General features: G+C 36.7%; 1 long non-coding RNA gene across 1 annotated transcript; it reads right to left on the minus strand.

Moving 5' to 3' along the window:
* Positions 1 to 7,257: 7,257 nt before the first annotated feature.
* Positions 7,258 to 9,383, minus strand: LOC144710502 (uncharacterized). The gene is made up of 2 exons (XR_013583303.1): positions 8,920 to 9,383; positions 7,258 to 7,652 (listed from the first exon to the last, which is right to left on the minus strand). It is a non-coding gene; the product is annotated as an uncharacterized LOC144710502 (long non-coding RNA).
* Positions 9,384 to 9,664: the final 281 nt, after the last annotated feature.

Genomic DNA, 9,664 nt, shown 5'->3' on the forward strand with positions numbered 1-9,664 from the left:
GTGATTATTGACTATGATTAGTTTGTGACATCCTTGATTGACAGTTTGCTTCATGCCACATGTCCCTGTAGGAAAAAGATAAAAGGTAGTACAACGCTATATTATTATTATATATAATAATCTAAATTTAGTAAGGAGAATACACGAGTGATATGGTGGTACATAACATGCACCATGTCAATGCCATTTTTTTAAAGAAACCCATTAAAGATGGACACATTAGCGCCACATGTCCACGTCCTTGGCGTTGTCAAAGGAGAATACAAAAAATAAAATAATCAATAATTTAATTCAAATCTCCTCAGTTTGTGCATTGCATTTATTTCAAAAGATAACTCCTTTTTCTATTGGGTCACATCATTACTGCATTTAAAATAATAAGAAATAAAATATCGGGCATTTATGTCATTATGACATTGCTAATAGTGATGTCACAAACAATATCATTTTAATGATTAGCTGACGCTAATCGTTCAGAAAACTGAATGATTGGTTGATGGCAATCAATAGTAGAAATAATCTATTAGTTTTCGTTCAACAAATATTGGTTAGTATGGTGATATTTACATTCTATTAAGTCAAAAAATGAGTAAACCCATTTTTAGAATGAAGTTTTGAATTTTGAAGTATTTTTAGGGATGTTTTTGGCATCATATTCTGAAATAAAATATTTTTATGTCAAAACATGAGTTCCCTAAAAATTTTGGCACTATACATATGAAGATATGATTTTTCTAAGTCATAATATATGTTTATTTATATATTTGGATTTATATTTAATATTATATGAATTTTTAATGGATTTTTGGGCTTTGCTTCCGCCATGCCATGTGTTGTTGTGTGTGTTAGAAATGCAAAAGGAAAACTTGATTTTCTTGGCTAAGCCTACTCGGTCAGTAATCAATGATGTGGTCTCTTAATTTCATAGCAAGGGTGCACCTAGGCATGGTGTCTTTTTAGTAATGTTACAGAGGACAGATTCATGATGGCACACTAGTAATTCAAATACTATTACAAATATCTTGAATATCATACACATGCCTCCGACGTCATCAAACTCAACATAGATGAGACATGTGACAGGATAAAGTGTAATTTAGTTACCAGAGTTCATAGATACTACGGCGTTGGCAAAGAGCTCATTGATCTTGTCAATGCTTGTATTATGGAGAAAGACTCATCCCTTATAGTGAATAGAAATTCCACTTTTCTCTTCCCAACCATATACGATATTATGTAATGTTTGTTGGGTTCTAGTGGCCTTGATATGGATAAAGAACTCATAATGATCCGTAGTGGAAGACTTTATCAAAATCGTACGGCATCGATAAAACCATTGAACGAAAACCTGTGCACGGATCCCATCTGTGATTTCTTGGATCTCTCAGCGAGGCAAGTCAAACTGCTCAAGTGTGTAGCCTCTAGATGTATCCACGCGATCCTCGACACGTTGAATCTCCTCCTTCTTGGTGATGAGCCCCGTTCAATTTCCGTCGATGTCGTTACGCCGTCCCGATCACATTAGAAATGGAGAAGTGTGGGGAGAAAGGAGAACAATGGGAAGGCCCCTTAAAAATTTCATTTAAGGCCTTCCCCTATTCATACTTAGTGGGTATTTTTCATAAAAACCCCCAAAACTTAAGTATATCTTCCAACATCCAAAAGATCATTTGCGTGTGACCCTCTAGGCCCATGTATCAGTCTAGTTAACGACTCTAGCGGCCCAATAACCTTTATTGGCCTTCCAAATTAATTAACTATATCATCATATAGATTAATTAATGTCGGATCGATTTAACCCAATCGATAGGTCGAGACTCCGACACGTGGGGTGCCAAACTACACATCGTACTCTAGAAGATACAAAAGAGTGTGTATCGACTCATTCTTGGAACACGTTTGTCATCAGTTACCATGTACGTATAGTCCCTCATCCACTTAACGCTCCTTGGAAGACTTAGTGTATGGTCAACTATCAAACCCTAATCAATCATCCGAGTTAGTACTGATGCATTCGGAAATCATCGGAGAACTCTTCTCCGATATTTCACTACCTTGGCCAAGGACTTTATCGCATTTTCTTCCTTGAGCTGTCACCTCTTATACTGAGGGTGGATGATCACATCTTGACCACTCAATCGTCTTTGTGAACTTCTTGATGCACCCGAACTAAGACCATTTAGAATCCCATAATTAGGGACACGTAGTTCATAGTCAAAGTACAATTGCCCATCCACAAGATGTCTTTGGTGTCTCAGGTTCAAGGACCTCTTACACAATCATGATGTGAATCAATCTGATTGAAAGTTTGGTATAAAACCATTCAGGGATTCGTACGGATCAATTCAATGAACTCTTTCCACTAAAGAGCACCCATATCTATCCTTAGTGTTTCCACACTAATGGTTACCGGACCGACCATACTCATTATATGAGTGAGGCTAGATAGTGTTATTCTATCAAGATACTTTGATGTCCTTCTCGCGTATCCTTCGAATATAATATTTAGAACACATGCTTAAATACTAGCGATCTTCGTATTACAATCTCATCATAATTCACTAAGTCTGATCATGTATTTTGGACTTCATTATAAGCATCACACGTGCACTATAATGAATATGTTCTATTAATGAACATGGAATGAGACATGGAATGTGTGATTGGCTTGCCAACCACATAAATTTCCATCAATGTCACCCTTCTCGTTGTGATCGGATTAATAGCATAGTGATGGTTCATCAATGATATGGCTTAGACAGATGAAGATGAGATTGGAAGTGATAAGGATCATGTGGGTATATGCTGAAGCTTAAATTTGAAAATCTCAACATGGCTCACTTTAGGAGTCAAGAAATCAAAGATTTAATCCATGCCATATCAAAGGTAAATGATCTGATCTTAACCCCATAGTTTTATTTGTGGGCTTGTTACTCTGTAGGAGCTATGAGTGTTAGACTCTTATTAGCAAGAACTTATGGATCATCATTAGAGAAATTTCTGTGGAACTGCAAGAGTAGTGCTCTTCTGTATGCATCAATGGAGGCTATTGTTTGGAAAATAAGAGCCTCAAAATTGTAATTCAGATACCATTGGCTTAAATACCAATAAAAGATGAAGGACCCATTAGGAGTAAGTCATTAATGGGCCCAGAATAATAAAGACAACATAAGTTATCTGGTAACGGCCTATTCACTTACGACTCAATCCCAGTTACAAGGAAAACAACACAAGGAAGGATGCTTGTGTTCAACACCCCCCTCAAGCTGGGTGTAGATGTTGTCCATGCAAAGGTTGCTGATCAACTTGTGGAGGGTTGATGAACAGAGTCTTTTGGTGAAGACATCAGCCAATTGACTAGCTGATTCAACAAAGGCAAGATTTACAACCCCACTTTCAACTTTTACCTTGATGAAGAGGCAATCAACCTCCAAATGTTTTGTTTTGTTTGGTTTCGCTGTACTGTGTTATGTGCAATTACTATTGCTAATTTTTTGTCACAGTGCAGTTGGATTGGACCATCAGACTGGAACTTCAGTTCTTTTAGGATTCCCTTGACCCACATGCCTTCACAAATTCCATGGGCCAATGCCCTTAACGTCATATCATTGGATATCCCAATTCAGGTGTGATGCAAGAGCAATCAATACTCGAATAATATCCAACTTTGCAATGGGTGCAAAGGTCTCCATTTAGTCTATGTCCTTAGACTGGGTGAAACCCTTGACTACCAGCCTGGCTTTGAGCATTTCCAAAGTTCCATTAACTCGATACTTAGGAGTGTATATCTGATAAACTGGTTTTAAGTCATTAAAACATACACATTTTACACTCATTCCAGCCATCATTTTATTGGTCATACCTCAATATTAGTATACATTCCCATTTTATACATTTATTTTGGATTAAACTTAAACTTACCCTTCTTAATGAAATTCCTACCTAGTTTGTGAAGGCCATATATTCTCTTATAGAACATGTTTTAATATTACTATCTTGATGGAATTCAGTATCATCATCTCATACAAGTGGGTATTGTAGATTTTACAAGGAAAAAATTTAATGAAAAATAAAATTTTAAAAAGGTTTTTAAGAGGCTAGGAGCCAGTAGGCGAGCACGCTGCTGGCAGCGCTCAAGCCAGCCACATGGGGGCAAGTGTAGAGTGCTCAAGTCCACCTGCAGCTGGGGGCACTACTGCTGACATAGCTACCCAATGAGGTCTCAAAGGCCACACAAGGATCCACCAAAGGCCCACAATCATAAGGCCCGATGTGTAGAGACATGGCCCATCCACACACTTGAGAGGGGATGCATATTGTTTATTCAGTTCATAATCTAGTCACAATTTAAATACTTCTTTAGATTTTAAAGATCATTGATAAATAATTTTTTGCACATTTCTTTCAGTGCCATATCAGGCTGGCCTGAAAAACAAAGAAATGGATTGGGACCCTTTGAGCCGCAATCTTAAGAAATCAAAAAGAAAATTATGACCGACCTTTGAGTCGACCTGGCCCAAAGCCCGTGTCATAACATGCCATTTTAAGCATGCGGACGTTATCTCGACTATCCAATCTTCTTATGAGAGATCAGACAATGAGATCATTTTATTTCTACAAAATGTTTATCTCAAATTTCTGATTGGCTCAGGTCGCTGACGTGAATGGCGGGACCATGTGAACAAAGAATGAGAGCATGACACAAGGATGTAGACAAATATGTGGCAGATGATGTTGCAACACGTGGGTATGCCATTAACAAATGGGTCCATGGCTGTGATTTAATTACAGCCACTGAATCCATCCAAGGGAGATCAGATGGATGGGGGTAAACCTGTCCTTCTCCACCCTCGGTTGTCATTCTCATCGGTCAGCTAGTAGAGGTCAGAGAAAGGTAGACCACTGACCGATTCAACAGCTCCTAAAGAGGCGTTGGATCAAGCTTAAGCCATGGGAGGGTAGAGAGAACTTCTCTCAACAGTTAAAAAGATGATTTTGTATGCCAAAACATTCATCTTCATTGTAGGAGGAAATAATGTGGATGGAGGTACCTTCTAGAGCTTGGAGTGATCGTTCACACTCGTGACAGCTCTCCCGCTGCACAGCCAGCTTGGGGAGGCACCAGAGAAGGTCTAGGAAGAGAAAAATCTTCACCATTATGAAGGAGAAGAAAGGGGGAAACTGCACACTGAAACTAGGGCAGCGACGATCAGCATTCCCCTTCAAATCAAGGTGGATTTGATGCATTTTCTAGCTCGATCTAAATCAAAAATAGTCCATAAATGTAGTAGAATTGGTAGATTTCATTTTCATTCAAAGAGTTTTGATTTCATCTCGTTTGGGAGCAGCGGGCTTTATGAGACATTATGTTGAACACCTACAGGGTGTCGACAGAATTATTCGATTTTCTTCAACTTTCATTCATAAGAATACTAAAAAATCTCTTAAATATATTTACCTATATAAATCATATTAATGTTATTCTAAAATAATTGTAAATATAAAAACCTAAAATATCCACTAAAATCCATTTTACTAATCGTCTCAATTCTTCTCCCTCTTCTTAATTTCTCTCTCTTTAACTATCTAGATAACTAAACTACTTTAAACTTCCTTTCAATCTAACCAGTGAAGTCTCTCTAAATTAGGTTATCCATGTTCTCATATCTATCTTTCTTACTCTTAAGCTCTAAACACACATATATGTATACATAGATGTTTATGTCTTCCATTAATCAATATCTTAACATATAATCGCTTCTCCCCCTATTATAAGTATTACTCTTTTCTTCATTCTTCTTCTTCTTACCTCTCTTTAAGACAAATACTCTTATTAATTAACTTTTTAAATTTAAAGTAAAATATTATTCACTATCTAACTAAATCTGAATATCCATTATTATTATATTTATCTCCTATTTCTATACAACTTACTGCTGATTAAATAAATAACCTTCCCATCTTCTATTAAGAATATTATATTATTATTATGTCTATCTTACTGATCTTATATACATCTTCTACTACCATCTTAGTGTCATCCTTTATTCTAAAACTGTAAATCGAATTCATAATCTTACTTGTTTACTATCTTGAAAATCAACAAAAAATATTAATCATAAGAAGTGGTATAGTGATCTTATCTAATCACTCTACCTTTCACTAATCTCCATCGCTACTTACTAGTACTGGTAAAACATATAATCCAAATTCTCTTTAACTATAACTCAACCATTAAATCCACCTCTAAAGCCCAGTCCCTGAGGAAACGACCTCGCTCTTACTATACATTTGCGTGAGTTTTGTATGATTAGAAAATTTATTTGATTTAGGTAAATTAATCGACAGAAACACTACAATTAAGAACACAATTTTTTTATCAATAACCATTTACACCCGCCAGCTTCTTAGTTTGTGGAAGTGTTACTAGAAACCATGTTTTTTTCTTCTCAAGGGCCTTTAGTTCCTCATCCATTGCCTAATTCTAGGGGTTTTCGGTCAAAGCTTGTTCTACAGATCGTAGAATGTCAACTGTCCCCTAATTAGTCAAGAATATCACTTGGGATGACTCATTTCGAAAGTGGCGCTAGCACCACTTTCATGGACCATGCATCAAGCTTTCCCACAGAGATTGATATGTCAGGAACACATGCAACACAACCGAAAGTCCTAGGGAAGATATAAGTCCTCAATTTTACGTGAGGAAAATGTTTGGACAGTTTATGCAGAGGACTCTAATACCCCCACATTCTTGGAAGGTATCCGATTGACGAGATAAGTGCTAATAGGAACAACTTCTCACCAATAATCCTTGGGAACAAGTCGGTGAAAAATCAAGGTTCTAGACGTTGGCATAACATTCATAATTCTTTGTTCAATGACTTATTCTATTGGAGTGTGCTCAAACATGATGATTCATGGCATATTTCCTTTTCATCAGAGTAGTCTAATACTTTAAAATTAAAGTAGTCCCTGGCATTGTCAGATCAAAATTGCTTCACCGAGGTGTCGAACTAGTTTTGTATCATATCACATAATAATTTTATTGTTTTTGTTACTTCATATTTGGACTTCAACAGATATACCAAACTAAATTTTGTACAGTCATCAACAAATGTAAGAGACCAACTGGTCCCAAACAAACTAGATAGAGGTGCATGAACCCATATGTTGATAAAAGGAATCAAACTAGGTTCAGACATATTATTGTAAATAGCCTTTTGTGTTTAGCCAACGAACATGCCTCACACACCAACAAGTTTACATCACAACCAATCAATAATGAAGAAAATAGATGTCTTATAATTTCAAAAGAAGGGTACCCTAGACGCCTATGGTGAAGAAGGGTTCCCCAGGCACCCCTAGGCCTACTAACTCCATTGCTGGCTCATTGTAGATAGTGGTTGGGTTTGATGCCTTGGTTCGTCCATGGAAAACACGTTCCATGGGTGCGAAAGCATGTCGATCGATTCATAATCAATCTTTAAAAAAATATCAAATGTACCTTTTTGGGGAACTTATTCCACCTTGGAATGCTCACTTTGAGATCGTTTCGAAGCTGTTCACGCATCCGGCCTCTAGACGTATCCACGCGATCACTCGGCGCTTGGATCTCCACCTCTTCATCTTCAACTCTTCTTGGAGACTCTCTCCTTGGTTGATGTAGAGAATGAAGAAAGGAAGGGGCTCTCAAATCAGGCTTGCATGGGTGCTTAAAATAAAAGCATTTTTCCTCTTTATAATTCACTTTAATTTTTTCTCAAAAACCCTAAAAGTAAAATATATCCACCAATGCCCTTATGACCTTATGTGTGTGACCCTCTAGGCCCATGTATCATTCTAGTCAATAACTTTATTGTCCCAATAACATTTATTGACCAACCTTATTAATTAACTATATCAACATATAGATTAATTAAATAAAGATCAATTTAACCCAATCGATAGATTAAGTTTCTAGCCCGTGGGGGGCCAAGCTACACCTCGTGCTCTAGAAGATACCAAGTAGTCTTAAACTCTCTCATGAAACCTTTACCATCATTAGTTACTGTATATGTATAATCCATCATCCGCGCGAGACTCTCGAACGACTTAGGGTATGGTTTATCGTCAAACCCTAATCCATCATTCGATTAGTATTGATGCGTAACGAAAATCATTGGAGAATGCCTTCTCCAATATCCTCATTACCCTGGCCAGGGATTTTTCTGCATCATTTCCTTGAGTCAATCTCCTCTTATACCGAGGGCGGATGATCCCATCTTGACCACTCAATCATCTCCGTAAGCTTCTTACTACATCCAATCTATAACTTATTTGAATCCCATGATTAGAGGCTTGTAAGTCATAGTCAAAACGTAGTCGCCCACTGATAAGCCGAAAATAGGGGTGAAAATTACGCAAATTTTTAGCCCTTGTCGTTGTGAATTTTTGGCTTATGCAATAAAATTTATAAAACTCTACTTAATATGTATAGTGATAAGTATGAGTGTCGTCCAAGGGAGGCAAGTAGGAATTTCAATTTGATTTAATTTTTGGTGTTTTAGATCCTAATTAGAGTGAATTTGATCTTCAATGAGGATCAAGTCACCCTAATTAGGTGAGAATTTAGAGAGGTTGAAAGAGGGTTCTTAAAATGAGTTGGGTTGATTTTTCAGATTGATAATTCAGAACTAAAATGGGGTAAATTGAGACTTTTAAAAATTAAAACTAAATTTTTTATAATTTTCTTTTGTAATGCAATTGAATGCTCAGGTAAAATTCCTCAATTTCTCCTCTCAATCCTAATCAGGGCTTGTACATGCCGCTCAAGCCAAGCGATTTAGAAGTTCAGACTAGAATGGAGATGAAGAAACAAACAACTTAACCTATTTCATTCAAAATGCACAAAAGTTTGAATACAATGAAAGAAAAAAATACCAAAACTGTTGATCCAGGCTGGGACTCCTCTCTGTCTTGCAGCTGTGATGAAGCACCCTCCAGAATGAGCTCCCCCTCTCGAAATTTAGCTTTTATACTTAGGTTATAGGGTAAAAATCACCATTTTACCCCCGTTTAGTACTTAATATTTATCTATCAATGTAGGCTAGATCTGAATGATCTAACCATACAGATAGAAAGAGGGGATCAAGACGAACAAATCCATAAAAAAATCATCTCAATCGGACTTCAGGATCAAAAGTTATTAATAAATCAATTTTAAACCAATTTAATCCATTGGATTTAAAATTGATTTATTTATTAGTTTCGTTTTTAAACACGCAATGACGTGTCGCTCTCTCATTGGCTGGCGCATTTTGAATCCTCCTTTTTGCAGAAAAGTCCTTAAAAAGCCTGGAATTGCTTTTGGACGCCGCCCAAAAGTAATTGCGTATATGCCCCTGGCGCACTCTCTCTCCTCCGATTTCTCCTAAAACATTAAAAATATATATTAAAAATTGCAATAAAACCCTGAATGATTTTAAATAGGATTTTTACGCCTGCCGTGGCGACCGAGAGCTGTTTTTAGGGTCTTTTTGCAACGAAACGTTGCAAAAAGGCCCCAAAAAGTCTAGAAATTGCATAAATACATTTTTTCTCTTATAAATATGCCCTTTTTCATAGAATAAATGCATTTCTTCTTGAAATAAATCCCAGAAAATTCCTAAAAATTCGTAAAAAATTC

The sequence above is a fragment of the Wolffia australiana genome, chromosome 12, assembly GCF_029677425.1.
Source record: "Wolffia australiana isolate 7733 chromosome 12, ASM2967742v1".
Classification (NCBI taxonomy): Eukaryota; Viridiplantae; Streptophyta; class Magnoliopsida; order Alismatales; family Araceae; genus Wolffia; species Wolffia australiana.